General features: G+C 39.8%; 1 long non-coding RNA gene and 1 pseudogene across 2 annotated transcripts in view; one reads left to right on the top strand and one right to left on the bottom strand.

The window, feature by feature from the left end:
- LOC141573541 (uncharacterized) overlaps positions 1–16,387 on the top strand; it is a 40,629-nt gene extending 24,242 nt beyond the window's left edge. Inside the window, exons 1-3 of one of the 2 annotated variants that reach the window (XR_012499323.1) lie at positions 5,307–5,692; positions 13,021–13,140; positions 14,308–16,387. This is a non-coding gene — a long non-coding RNA (uncharacterized LOC141573541). Of the gene's footprint in view, positions 1–5,306; positions 5,693–13,020; positions 13,141–14,307 lie in introns of those variants that run through there. The other variant, XR_012499322.1, reaches the window with a different exon arrangement.
- LOC105084144 (polyadenylate-binding protein-interacting protein 1 pseudogene) lies at positions 181–5,195 on the bottom strand (annotated as a pseudogene).
- Positions 16,388–23,495: the final 7,108 nt, after the last annotated feature.

Here is a 23,495-nt window from a genome sequence, read left to right as displayed (position 1 = left end):
TTTTATCTTTGTTTAGAATCCTCCCCCCCCCCCCCCAGGGAGAGGTAATAAAGGTTATTTTGGGAGATACTGTTAAACAAAATTAAAGTTGTGTGCATTAGCAACATAACTCAACATCCTTGACTTGGTATAAGAGTAACACATGTTCTTTCTTTCCTGTGTTCTGTTAAGTCACCACAAGCTAAATAGCTTTGTGAAACTGATATGCTGAAATTTAGCTTTACTGTTTTTGCTTATGCTCTGATGCCAAACCAAGCTGTTCATAAGTTTCTTTGATCTCTGAGTCCATCTCATCATCAGTATCGTCCAAGTGTGGATCACCAGCCTCTGAAAAATCTGTTCCATTTTCTTCATAATCTGGAAAAAAGTCATCTCTTTCAAGTAGTTCTCAATACTTCTCCCGACAAGCTGGATGAACTGCAGGGAAAGGAGAGCCACCAGATGCGCAGAACATCGCTTCACGCATAGCATAGTCTCACTTTCAGGTGCCGCTTCTCTGTTGAGGTGCATGGGCTCTGCCCGTTACCTGACCAGCGTTCTACAAGTTTCATGAGCGTCTGATTTACATCTCTGCATCCATTTGCATCTAGGATGACATTTTCAATTCTCCGAATAATTTCTTGCATACCAGTCTTTCCTTTATCCTTCCAGCATCTTCCAAACTGACCCTGTCAACTTCAGTAACTGTACTGCACAATTTAAATTGTTTTCTGGAGGGTTAGATAAAAGGGCATCCAGCACCTCCCGAAGAAGACCTGCTCTCATAACCTGGTCCATTTGTTTCCTTGATCGCCAGGTTAAGATAAAATTCTTCCAGGAACAGTACAAATACATGGAATCGTTTTCAAGTCACTTCATTCTTTTTGCAGCTTGTTCCTTAACTTAATGTTAATTCTGGCATCTTTAAAGTAGCAATTGGTCAGAACTGCCACTCTCTGGAAGTTGACAATTGCTAGCTCCCACGTAAGGGGATTTGAGATAGACATGGCCTGTTGATACATAACTTCCCCGTGTTCTTGCAAAACATCATATATTTTAACACAGCCATTCACTGTCTCTGCAAACCGTTCAGTTTCACTTTCCAAACCTATGAAGTGGTTTGTAAGATGATTCAAAAAGTCCTGAACATATTCATATAGAGTGGGACAATCCTCACAACCATCCCAGTAGGACTCTGTATAATTAGAGGAACAAATTGGAGGGTAAAATTCGGGGTGTTCACAGACAGCTTTGATGTGAATAAGGGGCCACAACCACCCGGGGCTTACCAGTGCTGACCCTGAGCTCTGCAGTGGGGTGTCACCTGTGAACTCGGCTTGTTCCCAGGAGGGTTCCCCTACAGGGTGGTTCTCGGAGAGAAGTGCCTATAGTCCATTTCTAAATTTTTAGCATGTTATGTTATCTGGAGAGACGGAATCCCCCAAATCATGAAGTCCTGGCCCCTTTTTGTTTAATAGTCCTTCTTTTAGTTCTCTCTCTCCTTTTTGCCATTTAGTGGAAGCAGCAAGGAAGAAGCAGCAAGGAGACACTCAGTATTTTCTGGAAATCTTAGCTAGTTCACCCCATGCTTGGGCTCATTTTGAACTTTCCACATTACTCTCAGAACAGTGTTACTAAACTTTCTGACACGACATAACAAAGATCCTCTTTCCTCTAGTTTGTAGTCAGATTTTTTTTGATACTATCCTTTAAGTCTTCAACAACAGCCTCCTCAAAATATGGACTTCTATTAATAGTATGTTCACACCACGTCAAGCTTTCACTAACACTTCTGAAATCCTTTTCATTCTCCCACTGCCTGTTATCAAAGCCACTCCCACATTTTAGGTTTTGGTTATAACAGCCCACTGCTATAGGTACCAAAATTTGTAGGAATTATGTAATGCTGCGTAGCAAATTACCGTGCAGTTTATGAACTTAGCAAACGTATATGTTCTCCCACAGTTTCTGTGGGTTCAGTATCCTGGAGGGGGTTAGCTGGGTGGTTCTGACTCACGACCTCTCATGAGGTTGCAGCCAGGTCATCATCATCATTATCATCTGGTGCCAGAGGATCTGCCTCTAAGGTGAGTGTTACTCCTCTGCCTGGTACATTATTGCTGGTGAAGGGAGTTCCTCCTGGTTCCCTGCATGTGTTTGCTTGAGTGTGCTCACAGTGTGTGCTCCAGGCATCCCCCAGAGTCTGTGAACCGAGAGAGACAGCAAGGAGGAATATCCTATGCCTTAGACCTGTTCTCCAAAGTTCCAAACATCACAAGCTTTTTAATATTTATTTTACTTTTAGTTTTTAACACCTTTACTGTGGTATGTTTCCTGTACAGTAAACCATACATATTTCAAATGTACAATCTGATGAATTTTGATGGCTGTATACACCCATGAAACCACCACTACAGTCAAGATAGCTAACATTTCCATCACTCCCCAAGAAGTGAAAATTTTGAACTCCTGATTTATCCCTTCCCACCCCGTTTACCCCCCGGTAACCATAAGTTTGTTCTCTATGTCTGTGAGTCTGTTTCTGTTTTGTCATTAAGTTCATTTGTGTCCCCCCCCCCTTTCTTCCCCCAGATTCCACATATAAGTGATATCATATAGCATTTTCCTTTCTATTTCTGGCTATGTCATGTGACTTTTTGTTTGTTAGATGCAAAACTCCAAATTCAGCCCACACTCAAGGGTAGAGGAATTAGGCTCTCCCTCTTGAAGAAATGATGAAGGACTTTGTGGGCCTATTTAAACCATCACAGCAGGACCATTTTATATCTCTTCCCTCAAGGGTCACAGTCCTTTCTACCTGATGTGTAGTTTCTGAAAACATGTGCTTCATATGTTTGGCCATTTTTCTAGTTGCGCACTGATTTGGACCTTACATGCAGATTTTCTTCTCTCTGGCTTCAATTTCCTCACCTTTAAAGCGGAAATTTTTGGCTTAAAAGAAGAGACAGCAACAGAAAGATCTCATTTTGCTCTCTGCTTCCATTCCTGAAGCATTCACTTGTTTCCTTAGTTACCTTTGAGTCGCCTTAGATTTGGGAAGAGAATGTTAAGTAGCAACAGTAGTCTACTTTAGCATATAAACTGTCTGCCCCTTTATTGTACAAATTATCTAACATTTGGCTCTGGCTGCCTATTGCCCAACACAGGCCCAGGCATTACAGGGACCAATAAAAGTGTGAGCGACTCCGGGGCATATGTTCAGAGGGGACTTGGTCTCTCTCCTGAGTGTAGAAGACACTCTGATGAGGTAATTGGTAGCTGTGGTCATTCCTCAGAAGTTTCTGCTTTTATTCAGACAAGGGGAGCGCCAAGAAAAGCTTTTTCCTGCATCTGTTGAATCTCAGGTGTCTTCAGCTGAAAGTGTCTTTATACCAACCGTGGGGTTCTGCCTGGCTTTCCGTACCTCCAACTTTGTTCTTCTTTGTCAGGATTCCTTGATCTGTTCTGAGCCCCTGGCCTTTTCCACATGAATTTTAGATTGGTTGTCAATTTCTGCAAGCCACCACCTGGGATTTTGGGAGGGAGAGCTGAAATTCACCAGGGCACAAGGAAAGTGGGGGATTGGGAAGCCCCAGGTGTCTTGGCTCAGCAACCAGGGAAGGCAGGGCTGCCTCCTGGGATTTGGGGAGTGGCAGGATCACAGTCCTGTGAGGGGCCTGTCAGCCTCAAGGCGAGAGGGGGGTACAATGGTTGGACAGATGCATCTGGCCTGGGAGAGGGGTCCAGGGAGGAAGGGGAGAGCTCAGGTGGGGGCAGGTGGGTTATAGCAGACTCCATGCAGGGGACTGTGGTCCTGATGGAAGCAGCTCAGAGCTGGAGAGGAGTGGCTGTCAGGTGCTCAGCTTCACTCTCCTGTTCCTTTGTAAAGCCACTGTGTCAGAGTTTGAAACACTGCCAGGGGATCCCTGAGTCCAGTTCTGCCCTGGCTTCATCCAAGGGGCTCAGGTGGAAAACAGAACCACTGCAGGTACCGCCAATGTCCCCACAGGGAATGAACCCCATCAGGGCACTGGGCTCACAGACTTTAGGAGACCCCTGCTGTCAGGACTGGTCTTCTTCCTTCCTCTGACATGCTGGTCAGAGATCCAGTTACCCCATCCTGGCTCCACCCTCCAGGGCCTGGATTCTGGGACCAGCTGGGTAGCAGTGCAAGACCCTCAGGCTCCTTTATCTGCCTCAGGGTGAGAATGTCTGAAAAGCTGCATTGGCTGATTTCAAAGGTCTGGGTGTTTCCAGCAGGTATGGGGGGAAGGAAGGGGTGTGAGTTTCCTACATCTGCAGGACCTTCCCAGGGTAAAGAGCTGTGCCTTCCCCTGGCCAGTCCACTCCCCACGCCATCCACCTAGGAAACTCAGATCCAGGAGTATGAGGGCCAAGGCTCTCCCCTTGCTCATCTGTGACTTCCCATTCCCACAGCGAGGAGCCTGGTTCCCACCATCTGCCCTTTATCAACTCATCTCTCTTTTCCAGGTTCCATTCACAGTGGCTTCAGAATTGTTAGCCACTACACCCTGGAAAGAACTTTATAATACAAAGCCCACAGGTTAACAGTGGTCCATTCTGCCTTTGCAGAACGATTCTGTGCATTTCCAAAGTTAACTTAGGTCGGCACCTCTTGCCCACCACCGACTGTGAGTTTTTACACCCATTTCTAATACAGTTAAATTCTGTCACATTGTGTGTTCCATCCTGCGATGCTGCTACACCCTAAACCGCTAAATTTGAATAGATTATGATTGACCTTTGGGCTGTACAAATGTATGGGCTTAGACACAATCATAGTGACACCAACCTAAAGTTTCACATGGAATACTTCAAACCCCCCCCACCACCCCATGATCTGCTTATGTATGTAGTTTTGCCTTTTCCATAATTGTCCTAAATAGGGTCCTACTGTGAGCAGTCTCCTCAGACTGGATTCTTTCACTTAGTAATATACAAGTAAGATTTACCCGTGTCTTTTCGTGGGTTGACGGTTTAATTTCTATTGCTGAGGAGTATTCCACTGCGTGTGTGTGGGAGGAAAACCAGTTCTCCCTCTCCCCTTCTAGGCTTTTAGTTAACACCGCCCCCCCACCCCCTAGTAAGACAGATTACAGGGAGAAAAAGAAGCAAGTTTAATAACGTGTATACCTCCTGTATACAGGGGAGACACCCAGGAACACTGACTCACTCCCTGAAATGGCCAGAGGCATCACCTTAAGTATTACCTTCAGCTAAAATCAAAAGCGAGGCCTCCGGGAGGGAGGAAGTCATTTATGGCAGGTTGTCATGAAAGTTCAGCAAACAAGGGTGTAAGGTTTAAAGTTTGTGTCCGTTCACTTCATTCCGTATGGCTTCCAGTTAATTGTTTCTGAAGTATTTGGAGAAGTTATGGGCATTTGGCTCTATTTCAGTTTGAATTTCCAGTGTAAAGGATTGAGCAGAGCCGCGGTCAGGGCGGGGCCTCGGCTGGCTGTGAGGGTGGCTGGGCCCGCGCTTCCCCATTGGCTGGCCGGGCCCGGAGCCCGCCTCCCCCAGCTGTGGCGGGAACTCACGTGCGTTCTGCCTGAGGATCTGGCGTCCTGCGCAGCTGCCTGGGGCTGCATCTCCTCTGGACCTGCCGGGGCTTTGGGACAACAGGGGGTTTTGTCCCCGCTGACAGGAGCCCCGTCTCCTCAGGATCCAACAGGAGGTGCTGCACTGAGGGAAGGTGAGGAGGAAGGGAAAGTGAGGAGAAGCTTCCCGTGAGGGGCTGACTGCTGAGGGGAGTCCCTCCTCAGAGGCCCCGGGAGAGGAAGGGCTGGATGTGGGAAGCTGTGGGTTTTTAGTCAGGTTTTGTGTGTGGTGCAGACAGTGTGCCGTGTCCTTCTTTGGCGTGCGGTGTCCAGTTTTCCCAGCACCATTCATCGAGGGGACTGTCCTTTCCCCGGTGCAGGTTCCTGGCTCCTTTCTTGTGAATTAACTGACCACATCCCTGTAGGTTTGTTTGCAGACTCTCTCTGGTCCATGTCCCTATGGTTGTGCCAATTCCACACCTTTTTGGTGACTGTGCTTTTGTAATGCCGTGTGAAGTCAGGGAAGGAGATGCCTCCAGCCTGTTTCCCTTTTGTAGAATCTCTTTGGCTGTTTAGGGTCCTTTGTGTTTCCACATGTATGTTAGGAATGTTTGTTCTGTTTCTGTGAAAAATACCACTGAAGTTTATTTATTTATTTTTTTTATTGAAGTATAGTCAATTCACGATGTTCTGTTATTTTCTGGTGTAGGGCATAATGATTTGACAAGGCTTGCTTTGAGTTTGAGCACTGCCATGGGTAGAATGGACATTTTAACAACATTAATTCTTTCTGTCCACGAGCACAGGATATCCTTCCATTTATTTGTGTCTGTTCAGTTTCTTTCCTCAGTGTCTTAGAATTTTCAGTGTGCAGGTCTTTCACACCCTTGGTTAAATTTATTCCTAGGTATTTTTTTGGATGCAATTGTAAATGGGATTTTAAAAAATGCCTCTTTCTGATGTTTCATTATTAATGTATAGAAAGGCAACTGATTTTTGTGTATTAATTTTGTACCTTGTAGCTTTACTGAAATGATTTATTAGTTCTAACAGGTTTTTGATGGTTTGATGTGGAAAACTAGAAATCAGAAATCACCCTGTTTGGACTCCATCCAGGTCCCCCACAGCACCTAAGAAACAGCGGCTCCTAATCTTCCCACAGTGCCTCTAAATTACATGTGGATGCCTGCAAGGGCGATGAGCATCAGCACTTTGGGTGAACTGGGTCGCGTTAAGGGTGGGCCTCTATGAGGAAATCTGATGTCTTCTCTGCTTTTTTGGTGTGGTGTTGACATGGTTGTTTTCAAAAGTAACAGTTTTTAATAAAGTTTCTTATAAAGTTCTTTATAAAATACTTTAAATAGCATTTCGCAGTACTCACATTTGCCACTTCACATAAATACTCCTGTGGGTTTTATCTAACACTGGGATACTCCCCCAGGGAACCAGCACATAAACCCCAAATGAAGAAATTTTATGGTTCACCTTGTAATCCCATCCACAGGCCCACTTCAGCCTTCCCCTTTGCCCCAACTTACGGAAATCCCTTTTTCCATTCTGTGCCAGTTTTCTTTTTCTGAAACTGTTACTGAGAGTTTTCCTCTTTTTCAAAATCTTAATGGATTTAAAGCACACAAGATGAGTACGATCCGGGTGGCCTCTTCTGTGTGTCTCCTTTCACTTAGAATGTTTTCAATCTGTATCCAGTTTGAATCATTAGTGATTCATTCACATTTTTCATTGTCATTAAAAATACAGAAGGTAACATTTATCACTTAAACCATTTAACTATGCTTAACTAGATTCACATTGTTGTACAGATGCCTCACCGTCCATCTCCAGAACTTCCTCATTTTCCCCAGGTGAAGGAAGCCCTGTGTCCAGTGAACACTGACTCTCCTCAGCCCCTGGCAGTGACACTCTTTCTGTCTCTGTATCTGACTTCTCTGGATGCCTTGTACAAGGGGAATCCTATAATATTTGTCCTTCTGTGTCTGGCTTATTTCACTTAGCATATTGACTTCAAGATTTATCCACGTTGCAGCATGTGTCATAATTTCCTTAGTTTTTAAGGCTGTGCAGTATCCCACTGTGTATACACCACATGTAGTTTATGCATTCATCTGCTGATGGACAGGTGAGTTATTTCCACCTTTTGCTGTTGTGATTAGTGCTGCCATGGGTATGGGTGTACCCATTTCTATTCCAGTTCCTGCTTTCAAATATTTTGAACATATATCCTGAAGTGGCATTGATGGATCACACGTCAACCCCATGTGTAAGTTTTTGAGGAACTCCTGTATGGTTCTCCACCATGGCTGCACCATTTTAGTCCTTCATATGGCAGAATAATATGGCAGTTTATGGATGCACCCTGTTTGTTTATCTGTTTAGCCTTTGATGGACATTTCAATTGTTCTACCTTTGGGGCCATTGCGCATAGTGCTGCTGTGAATATTTGTGTGCCTTTTTTTGTTTGAACACCTATTTTTAATGTTTTGGGGTCTATATCTAGGAGTGTAGTTGTTGAACCATAAGGTAACTGTATTTTTATCTTTTTGAGGGAATGACCAACTGGAAACATGGGCTGTACCATTTTCCAATTTTCCAAGTAATGTTTAAAAGTTTCAATTTCTGTACATTTTTGCCAATATTTGTTTTTAGTTTTCTGGATTGTAGGGCTTCTAGTGTGCTTGAAACGGCATGGCATTATGGTATTCACTTACATTTCCATCACAACTGATTTTAAACATGTTTTCATGTGCTTGTTGACTATTTGTCTTGTCTGGAGATGGGTCTATTTAAAAACTATTTAATTTTATGTATTTATTGGTTTTTCTTGTTTTTCACTTTTATCAGGTAGATTATTACTGTTTGACTGCACATATAATTATATTGCATGTAAATACATATATACAATATACTGTACTTTTTTTTTTTAAGTTTACATATAGAGAGGGGTGTATTTAAGTCCTTTTACCATGTTAAAAATTGGGTTTGTTTTGTCTTTTTATGAATTGTGAAAGTTCTTGATATATTCTTGATAAATTTTTTTTCAAGTATATAATGTGCAAATATTTTCTTTGATTTTGTGTGCTGTCTTTTCAGTTTCTGGATAACATCTTTGATGTACAAATATCTTTAATTTTGAGGAAAGGCAATTTATTATTTTCTTTCCTTGCTTGTGTTTGCTATCAGATCTGAAAAAATTGCTAACTTCAAGGTCATGATGACTTATCCCCATTGTTTCTTTGAGAGTTTATGCAGCTTCCCTCCCTATCTGTGAGGTATTGGTTCCAGGACACCCTGTGGATACTAAATATCTGTCGGTGCTCAAGCCCATTATATAAAGTGGTGTAGTATTGGCAAATAATCTAAGCACAGCTTCCTGTATACTTAAAATAATCTCTAGATTATTATACCAAATAATACAATGTAAGTGGTATGTAAATAATTATGAAGAAAATATAGCGTTATTTAAATAGTTTCTGGCATGCCACAAATTCAAGTTTTTCTTTATGGAAATTTCTCAAATTATTATTATTTTTTTTATCTGAAGGAGACTGATTCTGCAAATGTGGAATCAGCAGATGAGGGCTGATTGTCACTTTACCACTTTAAATTTAGGCTTTTTATGTATCTTGAGTTAAATTTGCATGCGGTATGAAGCAGGGATCCAATTTCATTTCTCTTAGAAATGAAAAAATTTCACTGGATAGACAATTGCCTGGCACCACTTGTTGAAAACACAATTTCCCCCCCCAATTTAATGTTGCCCACTGTGGGCATAAAAAAAAAAAAAATCAGTGGATGTGTCTTTTCACATTAGAGTTTTGCTCTGGATACATGCCCAGCAGTGGGATCTTGGACTTTTCTTGCTTCTGACCTAAGCAGGAGAAGGTCACTATGTGGAACCTACACTTCAGGAGAGGGGGCTTTAGTTCCACCTCCTTGATGGATGTCATGGATTATTAGGAATTCTTCTGCATAGGAGTTCTCCATTCAATCCCATCTATTAAACAACAACAACAACAACAACAACAACAACAACAACAACAACAACAACAACAAGAAAACCCAACAACCTATGTCATCATTTAACTTCACCATTGTGGACACCTGAATAGTTATTTTAGTCTTTTGGTTATAATCCAGCACTACAGGCTTGGTTGCTCAGTTTATTCCTGCTTTGGCTACTGAGAACTCTTTCATTGGCTCCTGTTTCCTTTGAGGTCGTTCCATATTTTGGTTTTTTTCTGCCCTGGTACTTCCTTACTTTCTGATACAAGATTGAAGATGATCCTGGCTCATATATTGACTGTCTCAGTCCTAGTATAAGCCATTTCTTCAAAGAGTCCTGATTCCTTTAATTAAAGAATGGTATTAAGAACTTACATATGGGAGGAAAATGTTCTCAGCTGACAATGCAAGGAAATGTGTGCATATGTTCCCACCTCAGTGTATTGTTGTTGCTCAGGGACCACCATCCCCTACCCATCTGCCACATCCACATAGTGTTTTAAATTTAAGTTACTTAGAAGTGGCCAAAGCAAGAGGGACACTCTGACCCCCGCTCTATCTCCGTAAAAGCAGGAAATAAGCCTGTCATGTGAAAGGTTCAGAGGCGCATATAAACATAACTTGTAACTTCTTTAATTTACCAGCCCAAGCCCAAACTCTGTTTAGATTGAGTACCCAAAAGTTACACTCTTTGGGCTGTCAATTCCTAACAAATTTATAGTTTTCTAGATGTATAAAATCTGCCTGTTTTCACTACCTCTTACTTCTCATTTCTATGAGAGTTTTGTGTGTAGGAATTAAAATGTCTTTTTCTTCTGCTGCTCTGTCTTGTGTTAGTTTTGTTATTCGTCCAGCCACAAGAAGTCAAGAGGGAGAGAGAGTGAAATTTCCCCTTTCCCAATAGTGTACACTCCTAATTGTAAAGATTTCTATGTGGAAATGTCTGTATTCATATTAAGCAGAAGACGGGCTTATACTGATGCCTCCAACTTGATCCATTATCTTATGGACAGGGTACATCTCCCCCCCGCTTATCTGTAACTCCCAGTCAGACAGTAGAATCCTGGTTCCCACCATCTTCAGTCCATTCAATTCATTTCTCATTCTGCTCCAGATGAGTGGTTTCAGCGTTCTTAGCTCCTACCTGTGTGGGATGGATCTTACAGATCCCACTGTTTACGTGCAGTACATTTTCCCTGTAGTCTACACGTTCCATTCATTCCTGCAGTTACTGAGGCTGGCACCTTCTGCTCCACTGCAGCAGCGTGTGTTTTCATTCATTTCTAATACAGATCCTTTGTTACATCCTGTATTCCATCCTGTGACACTACCGCTTACTTAATCACGTAATTGACTTATTTCTGTAAAAAATGAAAATGTCCCTCACAAAGTGACAACCTCTACTCAGTTTTCTGAGAGTCTTTAAAAAAAAAATTACTCAGATTGTAGTAGTCACTAGGCTCCAGACCTATTTGGGGGGTGGCACATTCTGCTCCCCATGACATGAATGTGCACTACTTCACTTAGGAGTTCATCTACAGACGGGCATACTGACCACTTGAGCTTCGAAGCCATTATGAATAGACCTCCTGTACATTACTTGATGTTTTTGTTTGAACAGTTTTTCAAAGCAGATGTCTAAAGTCAAGAGCTGTCTCTTGGGGGGACTCTAAGTTGAGAATGCTTAGCTTTGGGAGAAACTGCCAAACTGTCTTCCAAAGTTGGCCATACCTGTTTTCCACTAGGATCTTGAATATATTTTTGCATGTTTATTTACTATCTGTATACCTTCTTTAGCTTGATGTTTGTTTCTATCTTTACCCGTTTTAGTGGAGTTGTTTGCCCATTTTAGTGGAGTTGTTTGTTTTAGATTTTATTGGTATAATCTGAGTACAAATCCTTTATCAGATACACATTTTGCAAATACTTTCTCTTAGTGTGTGGTCTCTCTTTTGCCTTTATGAGTAAGACCTTTCACAGAGTAGAAGTTTATAGTTCTATAAAGTCCACATTATTAATTTTGTGTTGATTTGTTCACAGGCATTTGTTGTTGTGAGTTAAAACTCATCACCAGGCCCAAGGTCTTACAGATTTTCTCCCTTTTCCTTTTAAGACTCTTATAGTTTTGCCATTTAAATTTGTCTATGGGCAATCATGAGTGAATTTTGCTATCAGTTGTAGTTTGTGTCTATGTTCTCTTCATTCTATATGTTTTTTAAATTAATTGCTCCTTAACCAGTTTTTGAGACAACATAGTGAGCTATTTGGCTGTGTTTCAGTTTGGATTTCCAAAGGCACTACATAGAGCAGAACTGCATTCAGGATGAGGTCTCTGGGCTTTGTGAACTCAGCGTCCCCTGAACTTTTTTTTTATGGTTCACAGTGGGGCGCCAGATCCACCTCTGACCCACAGGGCGCAGGTGCATTCTGCCTATGGACTTAGTCCCTTGCACAGCCGGCAGGGGCTTGGTCTCTTCAGGACTGTCAGGGCTTCATCTTCTAGACAGTGGGGCTGTGTCCATGCTGTCATGGGCTGAGTTTTCTTGGGCATTGCTGTGAAAGGCACAATAAGAGTTAAAAAAGACAAAGTAGGGAGAAGCTTCCTGTGTGCAGCTGACTGCTCAGGGGAGTTCTGTCTTCAGAGGAACCTCAGAAAGAGGTTGATGTGGAAAACTGTGGGGTTTTAGTTAGTTTTGTGTGCAATCGAGATGGTGACCAGTGATGTTCTTTGGTGCATGGTGTCCCATTTTCTGGGCAATGTTTATTGTGTGGAGTGTCCTTCCCTCTTTGTGTGTCCTTGGTCCCATTTTCATGAATTAACTGACCATAGCCATGCGGGTTTATCTCTGGGCTCTTTATGCTGTTACTCTCATACGTGTGTCTGTGCTTGTGCTATTTCCTCACTGTTGTGGTTACTACAGTTCCGTGATACAGTTTGATGCTAGGGAGGGAGATGCCTCCAGCTGTGTCCTTCGTTCTCAGAACTTCTTTGGCTGTTCAGGATCCTTAGTTGTTCTATATTAATAATAGGATTATTATTTCTATTTCAATGAAACATATCATTGAATATTATATTTATATTGCAGTGAATTTGTTGATATCTTTTGGTAGAATCAATAATTTAATAATAGTAATTCTTCCAATCCAGGAGCACAGAATATTTTTTCTGTTTATTTTTGTCTTCTTTAACTTCTTTTTCAATGCTATATAATTTTTTGAGTACAGGTCTTTCACATCCTTGGTTAAATTCCTAGATATTTTGTTCTTTTTGATACAGTTATAAATGTGATTGTTTCCTTGAATTTTCCTTCTGATGGGTTATTATTAGTGTATAGAAATGCAACTGATTTTTCTACATTGATTTCATATTGAACTTTACTGAATTTATTTATTTTAACAACTGTTTGTTAAGTGTTGTGGAAAATTGTAATTTTAAAATCTCACTGTTTCTCCTGCATCCCAGGTCATGCACAGGATCCAAGACTCGGTGGCTCCTGGTGTACTCATTCCACAGTGCCTCTTAATAACAAGTGGACTCCTCCAAGGGTGATGAGCATCACAACTTTGGTTGACCTTGGTCTAGGTAAGCCTTGTCTTCTATAGCAAGGTTTGATGTCTGTCTTATCAGCTTCTTTGCTGTGGTATTGATATGGCTGTTTTGAAAATAATGGACTTTCCAGTAATTTCTATGATGGTAAATACTACTCACCACTGCCACTTTATACAAAATACTGTAGGGTGTTTTACCCAAAACAGGGATAGTCTCCTGAGGAGCCATCATATAACCTACCAGTGAAGAAGCCGTGTGGCGTCTGCATCACTGTGTGACCCGCCGGCCCCTTCAGCTGTCACCACTTGGTCCAGCTGCTTGTTTTCTTTTTCTGGGTTTGCTACTGAGACTCTCACTGTGACAACCTTGATGGATGTAGAGCACACATGATGCCCACGTGATATGGGAGAAATTTATGGCTCTTTTCACTAGGGAGCTTTTCAGTGTTTATTAATGGTGTAAATAGTATCAGTGCTACATTCCTACATTATTTTCATTGTGATTAAAAATACATAATATGACACTTTTAATTGAAATCATTTCAAGTACACATTTCTGTGGTATTAACTACTTTTACATAATTGTACAAACAAATTCAAGAACTTGTGTGCCTACTTTCAGCATGGGAGATGCCCAGGAAATTGAGTAATTCCCTGAGATGGCCCAAGACATCACCTGAAATGCCATCTTTCTCTAATACCAAAAGAAAGGAAGTTTATGTTCATTATGTAGATTTAAATCTTAGCCTTCTCTATTGACAAGTTTCCTGAGGTTTAATCTTCCTTCTTTTCCTGGTACAGAAAGGGAGATTACTTTTCAAGTTGAGATTTCCCTTATAAATGTAAATTTGCCTCACAAAAGGTAGTCTTGACTTGGGTATCATAGAGTTTCATGTGTCTTATTTTTTAAGAAATCTACCCATTGTAATCTTCATGCCAAAGAGATATATTTCAGGGTTTCACTTGCTCTCTTTCCATGGGTGTGCCCCAGCTTGCTTATGTATTCATGCATGGATGGACATCCTCATATTTTAAAGCTTTGCCATTATGAGTAGAGTTGCTGTGCATAATTGCATGCTAGTTTTTGTTTGAACACTTTTTCAAAGCAATTGTCTAAATACTAGAGGTGCAATGTTGAATGCTCAGGTGAGCCTTGAATAGCTTTAGAAAAAACTGCCAAACTGTCTTTCTGACCCTCAAGGTGCACATGTCTCACTGGTGCGTTTGGCTCCTGTGGGAACCTGGCTTCTTGTGGGGCTGGTGGTCTCAGCTTCAGGACAAAGCTCCACCAACCAAGTGCACGCAGACAGGAGCCAGATGTCTTCAAGAATCACCAGGAGAACAGATAAACAAGATTATACCGTATAGCACAGGGAAATATATACAAGATCTTATGGTAGCTCACAGAGAAAAACATGTGACAATGAATATATATATGTTCATGTATAACTGAAAAATTGTGCTGTACACTGGAATTTGACACAACATTGTAAAATGATTATAAATCAATAAAAAATATTTTAAAAAATCACCAGGAGGCATCACTGTGGGAATAAAAGGTGAGGAAAAAGTGGGGAGAGGCTCCCTGTGTGTGATTACAACTAAGGAGGTCCATTTTCAGAGGATCCAGCAGAGGGGGGGCTTGATGTGGAAAATTTTTTAATTTACTTGATTTTGTGTTTAGTGTTGACAGTGTCTAGTGTCATTTTGGGTGGTATGGTGCCCCATGTTCTTGGCACCGTTTATTGAGGGGACTGTCCTTTTCCCATTTTGTGTTCTTGGCTCTTGTGCCATGAACTAACTGACAACATAAAGATTTTTTTTTTTCTGTGCCCCATATTCTGTTCCTCCGGTCCATGTGCCTATTTTTGTGCCAATATCTTACTGTATCTCTGCTGGTGACTGTAGCTTCCTAATGTTGTGTGAAGCCAGGGAGGGAGATGCCTCCAACTGTGTTCTCCCTTCTCAAGGTTGCTCAGGCTATTCCAGGTTCTTTTTTGTTCCGTACAAATGGTAGGATTTCTTGTTTTCTGTTTCTGTGAAAAAAAAAATGCCATTTGAATTTGGTAGAGTTTGCAATTAATGTGTACACTGCTTAGGCTTCGTGAATGTTACAGTAATGTTCTTCTAGTGCATGAGCACAGCTTTTATTTTGTGTGCAATCTCTTCAATTTCTTTATCAATGTTTTCTAACTTTCTATGTGCAGGCCGTTCACATCCTTGGTTAATTTTATTCCTAGGTATTTTTTTTTAAAATTTTTGGTACAATTGTTAAATGGAATTGCTTTATTAATTTCTCTTTCTGAAACTTCTTTATTAGTGTATAGAAAGTCAATCGATTTTCGTATATTGATATTGTATCATGTAGCTTTACTAAAGTTATTTATTACTTTTTAACAGGGTTTTTTTGTTGGTATTTTGATGTGGAAAAGTAGAATTTAAAATTGCCACTGGTTTTTTTTTTTTTTTTTTTAAATCACATCCAAGTCGTTCACAACAACCAAGGCACAGTGGCTTATGAAATTATCTTATGGTGTCTCTTAATAATATGTAGATTCCTGCAAGGGTGATCAGCTTAACCATTTTGGATCAACTGGAACTGGAGAAGGCTTGGGCTCTGTAGTGAAGTTTGATGTTTTCTCTGCTTTTCTGTAATGATTTTGACATGGTTAATTTTTAAAAATTATTTACTTTCCAATAATTTTAAACATACAGAAAAGGTGCAGTAGCAGTACAGTGTCCTCCTCAATCTGTAAGCTCAGGTTTCTCACTCATCACTGATGTAGCACATATGCCACTTCTCATGACAATCTCTAGTGTGCTTTTACCTTGAATAGAGACACTCTGTGTCACCACATAACATCCAAGTGAGGATTCATTATGGTTTTCACTTCATAACGCAGTCCACAGGCTCAGTTCCACTGTCAGCACCTGCTCCAACTGTATGGCAATGGGTTTTCCAAATCTGATCCAATGTTTTATTTTTTCTTTTTCCCCAGAACTGTTCTCAAGACTTTCTCTTATTTTCCCAACTTTGATTGAATTAAAGGGCATAAGATGACTAAGATCTGGGTGGCCTTTTCTGTATGTCCTCTTTTCCTTAGGATGTTTTCATTGTTCATCCCTGTTGTAACAAATGTCAGTACTTCATGTTTTTCATTGTGATTAAATCTATTCCACATAACATTTACCATTTAAATTGCTTTAAGTGTATAGTTTCGTTACATTTATGTCATATAGTTTTTGGATATTAAGTATGTTTACATTGTTGTAGAAATATTCTCAGCACTCATCTCCACTACTTTTTCAGTTTCCCCAAGTGAAACTGTATCCGTTAGTCACGAACTCCTAACCCCCTGGCAAGTACGTTGTACATTTTGTTATTGAATTAGACTTATATGGATACCTCATCTTAGAATCATAGTATGTGTGTCCTTTTTGGCTTGATTTGGTTTGTTTCCCTTGAGTGACTTCAAAGTCCATCCACATTGTAGTGTGTGTCAGAATTACCTTACTTTTAAAGGCTGGATCCTAATTAATTCTGTATATACTACATTTTGTGTATGGAATCATCCATCCATGGACACTTGGGTTGCTTACACCTTTTGGCCAGTGTGAGTAGGGCTGGTATGAACATGGCTGTAGAAATGTGTTTTTCGGTCCCTGCTTTTAAACTTTTTGGGTTTATACCCTAAAGTTGAATCAAACAGAGATTCATGAACTCTGTTTAAGTTGTTGAGGAACCAGCATACTGTTTTCCACAGTGGCTGCACCATTTTACTGTATTTCTTTCAATGGCAGAATTATATGACAGTTTATTGATGCACTGTTGTTTGCATATCCTTTCATCCATTGATGGACATTTGAATAGGTTCTACCTCTGAGCTATTTCAAATAATGCTGCCATAACTATTAGTGTAGTGTAGCATTTTTTGTTTGGACACCTGTTTTAAATTTTTTGCCATGTATGCATATATATGAGGGAAGTTACTGAACCAAGTGATAGTTGTTGGGGGAAAGCCATGACTCAGTTATGGTTATCAGAGACCTTAGCACAGTCAAGGAACCTGTAGCTCAGCTTAAATTGAATACTATTTACCAACATCATCGACCATCATAACGTGTTATTGAGTCAGTGGTCACAGGACATTCAGAAATTACACATCCATGTCCACATGCAAATCAGTAAATAGCTTGCTTTATCAACCCTCTGCTTACTGCTTAATCTCATACTTTGTCTGTCCTTATCACCTTGCCAAACCCCACCAAACAAGGCAAAGGACATAACTATGTAAGATTCAACTGACTCATCTAACAAACATACTGCCCTTACTGCACCCACCCAGTTACTATAACTACAAAGTGGCCTTTTAACTCTATCCACCAACTGTTTAGATATATAAGGCTTATATCGATAGGCATACCCCTAGATCTGCTGTTTACTTTGAACAAAATTAAAAATACAGTACACTGTAACAGCCTCCAAAAGAAACATTATATATTTTAATACTAATTTTAACACAATGTGGTATAACAAATACCAAGATATCAGTTAAATACATAAATCTCATATGTTGAAAATCCTACTCAGCATGTCGATGTAGCTTTAATAATTAAAGCAAGGCAGTGAAAATGCCTGGATGAGTTTACTAACTCCATAAACATATAGATTTCATTCCAGCCTTTCGAAGAACTTGTAATAAAATTACACATGCAAGTTTCTGCATTCCTGTGAGAACACCCTCTAAATATTTTAAAAGAGTAAAATCAGCAGATATCAAGCACCCTGGATGTATCTTTCAGTGCCTCACTGAACTATGCCCCTGGGAAATGGCAGTGATAAAAATTAAGCCATAAATGAAAGTTTGACTAGGTTATCATGACTAATTAGGGTTGGTAAGTTTTCACACCACGCACCATTGTCATAACGTGAACCTCAGATAATAGAAAGTCAGTGTGATGTGTGCTAAAGAGTATCGCAAAATAAAGTTAAGTCCTAGCTACGGTGTGCAAAGCCATAGCTAAAGTGAAAATGAGCTACTAAAATGACTTTAACATTCCTTATTACAGGTCAGTAAAGTTTCAGAGTAGTGTCCATGTGTTAGTATGGGGGTAGATACCCAACTATACTTATCTTTAAATCAAAATAAAATGATTATAACAAAATTATTGGCCAAATGAATACTAGCATAATCCAAAAAACTAAAAGGATTCATGCTGCTTCCTATGGTGTTTATAATCCACAAAACCTGATAAATCTCACCACTCTCATGAACACAGTCTATATGTCTGTGTACCAGCATCTTCAGCAGCCCCCCAAAAGAAGCAACAGTGATCATAATGATCAGATATAAAAACGTTAGTTCTAGGTGTAGTCTATGGGGTGGGAAGATAAGGGTTTCATTTTCTACCTTGAGTACAAAATGATATATACAAAATTGTTATGAAATACCAAAGGAGAATTTAGTTATAAATTAAGAGTGCTCAATATAATCAGGCCATGAAGCAGTCACACTCAGCCCATCATCCTCCTCAGATAGCGATAAATTTTCATAACCCGTTAACAAGTAGTAGACATTAAAAAGGAGAGGAGTTCTTACAAGGTGGGCACACTGGAGAGTGTGCTTGGATACATCACAGTGTAGTTTAAAGAAAAGCACCTGATTTACATCCAGTCGATTCCATACTTCATGAAAAATTTGAACTAAAACTAGCTGAGGCTTCCTAACAAATTTAACTGTCATAAGGAAATTAAAGATTCATTTAACATCTAAAGTATAGAAGATAGACATTTAAATCTGGTAGCATAAAGTACCATTAGGGAATGATGAAATAAGTTAAGTACCTTGAACCCAGATGAGGTACACAGACTCATCTATATGTAAAATGGAAGATCTATGAGTAGAGCTAGTAAACCTAACAAGGCTGCTGACAGCAGGTTGTTCAGAAAAGACTTTTAGTTCAGTTTTAAATATTAATTAAGAATATAACTTCTAATATAATTTTTAATGTTTTAAAAAAGGGACAGGTTTTTAGTTACAGGATAAAAACTCTAGAGAACCAATATAAACAATGTTGCAGTTGGCTTAAAAACAGCCACCCATTAAGAAAGTATTCAAGGTTGGGGAAGGTATAGCTCAGTGGTAGTGTGTGCAAGGCATGCACAAGGTCCTGGGTTCAATCCCCAGGACCTCCATTAAAGAAACAAATGAACCTATTTGCCACCCCCCTCTAAAAATGGCAAGTATTCAAGGTCAAGAACACATTCATCACAATTCCAATATCAAAAAAACCCAAAAAACCCTCATAATTTAATACTGGACTAATCTATTAACTAGTAAAATCAGTACTCTTCATATAGGCAGCAGGAAATACTTCTCCTTGCATACACTTATATCAGAGTGAATAAGTTACTGATAGTTTACTGTAAAATAAACCCTAATAAATATTTATTTATAAAAACAATTCTTAATCTAACACAGGTATGAATTTCTAGGAAAGATTAAAAAAAAAAAAAAAGTAAAAGGAACGTGGTGATCACAAGTCCTGCCTGTTTACCAGGAAGATTTCCTCTAGCACTTCTGGCCTTAGAGGCACTGCCTGATCATGGACATGTTTAATGGCCGTGGTTCCCCGACCCTGCCAAAGTAGCATGATCATTTGTTTTCCATATAAGGAGTTGGGAGGATGGCCCCACAAGGTTTTAGTATCTCTTTTCATCAGTGAAATTGACATTCCCAATAAGAGGTGGGAGCCATATAAAATGAGAAGATGCTATGGTGCTTTAAGCATTTAACCTACAAAGTAAATAACTGAATATTAAGGGATAACATAGCTTTTAATGGCTTAAAATATTTGGTTGTGGTGGCCCCAGTGAATAAAACAAACTCCAAACTGCAAGTGATTAACATTTAGACCAGCTATTCAAAATGCTGTGGCATGTGTTGATCCAATACATTGATTAACAGAACAAGGTACTCCAGGGATAACAGTTCAATCCAAATTTAGAGTTCATTACAACAATAGGGTTTATAGCCTCAGAATTGGATCAGAATATCCCAATGTTGTCACTGCTGTAAGTGGTTCATTCGATGGTTAAAATTCTGTGAGATGTGAGTTCAGGCTGGAGTGATCCCGACTGGTTTCTATTTATTACACATTTGTCCCAGTCTGAGAGGACAGGTGAGTTAAGGGTCACTTTACAAAGGCACCTTCAAACTAATTGGTGATACAATACAATTTAAATAATTTTTACATACTCTACTGTAGAACATGGTTTGTTAGGGTAGCAGAGCTCAGCAATTGCATCAAACCAAAACCTTTATTTCCTGAAGCCTAAGTCCTCTTCCTAAGAATAGGTTTATAATCTGCATTCCTTTACTAATGATTACAGTTTTAATCCATTTTCACTTCTCATATTATTTGAAGGCAGTCCTAGGTTCTGGAAATTTGGAGAGGCCCAAACATCATCAGTTTATATATATATATATATGTATATATATATATATTACATTATATACATAGTGTTAAATTATATATAATACATCAATTTACACATATATATTATATTATATATAGTGTTAAGTTATATATAATACATCAATGTACATTATATACATATAGTTGCACCCATGCTGGCCTTAACCATGACATCCACATTAGGAGCTCCTCTTCCCATTCCTTATCCACTGTCTGCTCATGTGAACCTAGGCACACTTCTCATACTGGCTGTATGAAGCCTAGCCATGTATTCCACCCCCCGATCTGCATTATCTTCATATTAAAAACACACACTCACTGGAGCTCTGTGGGTAGCAGCACAGACAATCTTATGTGAAGTAAACTAGCAGTTATTGGTTTATCATTCCTACTGGTAAATAGATCATTTATATTCTCAGTTATTACACAAGAATATCTGATTAATTTCCCCCTCCCAACTCCTAGTCAGATTTTTATTTACCTCTACTGTAGCAGAAATCAACGGAGCTCCATTGGACTTAACAGAAGGAGACTCAGAAGTTGTATCCAGCTTCAATGTAGAGTATGTAGCAGGTCTATTTTCTCTGGCCTTAATAGCAGGTTAGGTCTATATCATGATAATAAATATTTTCATAATCTACTTTTAGGAGCATTTCAGATCCCTAGATAACAGAATTATATATAGACAAATTACATACAGCCAATGTTATCATTCAAACAATCCTCCTAAGTCTCCTTCCTTGGACTTTGAATATCCTACCCACAATTTTGAGATGATCAACTTATACATCGCCTATGAAAAAAAAATTTAACACTAACAGTAGCCCTGTGTATGTTTCACTACCCATCAGTGCATCGGGCATCCCACCGAAAACATTGATAAGTTTGACAAAAGAGTTATCTGAAAAGTAAATAAAAGAGGTCTAAGAACTCTTATTCCTAGAATCACAGGAATTGATCGTTCACTTAAGAACTTAAAAGTGTTCATGCTGCCACAGTATACCACATTCTGTGGTGATGGATGGTCCCCCAAGTGAGCTATCAGTGTTGTTTGATATCCTTACTATGCTAATAAACCCTATTTTCACTATCATTCTACTGACCATTCCATGATTTTATTAGCAAGCTGACATTGTACAAGTATTTCCATTCTAATAAGAAAATTGAATGCACAAGTTATAGAAGCACCCAACAACTGTTCTCTAACACAACCCACCACATCCATACTATTTATGTGGGATTTTACTTTTAATCTGATATCCTCCAGCCATGGACAAGTACAAAATTTTTTTATCCAACAGGATCCACCATTTAAACAAAAGCCCTAGTCACACAATTGGACTTCTCACATTTCTTTTCTGAGTGACTGAAGCTACACAGGTCATCCCCCACGCAGCAGGGCCAATGCAATTAATGTGATGAATGTGCACCCCCAAGTGTTACAGCAAATCTCGACACCCACCCCCCAAGCATACTGTTATTCACAGGTGTGTTATGAATTATCGTCAGCAGCCGAGGCAGACTAACAAAACCCAACTACCACATTTATAGCCTGCTCATCAGTTGTCCATAGAGGCTGGATGACAGCTATTCCAGTGTGTAATCCAACCATGACAACCCTGAATGTACTAACTTATATCATTCCACACTGTCGTCTTGCTATTCACGCTCTGCTCATGGACCACAACTCTGTCGTTATCACACATGTGGAATAAAACACTTCCAATCACGATCCTCATCCCCATCATCATATTTTATTAGGAGGCCTCCCACCAGGATCAGGGTTTTTCCTCAAATGAGCAATCATTTGAGATATAACAGAAACCAGTAACAGCAACCTACCAGCACTAACAGTCCTCACAGCACTTTTCAACATATATTTGTACATCTGGCTAAAATTCTCCATATTACTTCCTCTACTTTTATGAATAAATTAAAAAAATGAGATTTTAAGCATAGACAACAACCATCTGATGGTTACTAATCCTAATAGTCACACTATTACTGCCCTTAACGCCCATTCTATCAGTGCTGGAGTAGGAATTTAGGTTAATATACACCAAGGGCTTTCAAATGTTCAAGGAGGTACAATTTAACTTCTGAAAATATGGATTGCAAGAGATTGTACTACATCAGTTGAATGCAAATCAAACAATCAAACACGTTAATTAAGGTAAATACTTGGTAGATTGGTGGGCTTCCACCATAGCACATTTTAGTTAACAGGAAATCTTCTGGTAAATTGGCTTCTAGTTATTTCTCCAGGCATCTAGAAAACATTTGCAGGAGAAGCCCTAGCAAAATAGAAGCTGCTTTTTTTTTTTTTTTTTTTAGAATTTGCATTTCAGTATGTTGATTCACCACAGAGCTTGACCCAAAAGGGGCCAAATCTCTATGTCTAGATTTACAGTCTAAGGCTTGCTCAACCACTTCCACCTAAGTTCACAAACCAACTTGTTGACAACTTTCAACAAGTCACAAAGATTGGCATTTTATATCACCATATTATTGTTTGAACTGGAATAGTAGGCACTGCTGTAAAGTCATTAATCCCCGCTGAGACAGAGAGACCTGGAGTGCTCCTCGGAGATGACCAAATCTATGATGCTGTCATAACATTGTATGCATGTGTAGTACGCATATCCTGTGCTTGTGTTTTTTAGTTATGCTAAGGACAATTGGGGGACCCAGAAACTGACTTGTCCCACTGATAATTGGGTCATTCAATACAGCATTGCTCTGACTGAATGATAGCAGCTTCTCACAATTTCTCCCGCCATTCTTACTCCTACTCATATCGTAAAAAGTAGAAGCAGGTGCCAGCACTTGTCGAACCATGCACGCATCCACCTCTAGCTGGCAAGCTGGCCACGTAGGAGCCTCTGCCGACCTAGCCACGTCCTCCATGTA

The sequence above is a fragment of the Camelus bactrianus genome, chromosome 16, assembly GCF_048773025.1.
Source record: "Camelus bactrianus isolate YW-2024 breed Bactrian camel chromosome 16, ASM4877302v1, whole genome shotgun sequence".
In the NCBI taxonomy this organism is placed as follows: Eukaryota; Metazoa; Chordata; class Mammalia; order Artiodactyla; family Camelidae; genus Camelus; species Camelus bactrianus.
Note: the sequence above shows the minus strand (reverse complement) of the source record. Positions and strands in the feature narration are given on the sequence as shown.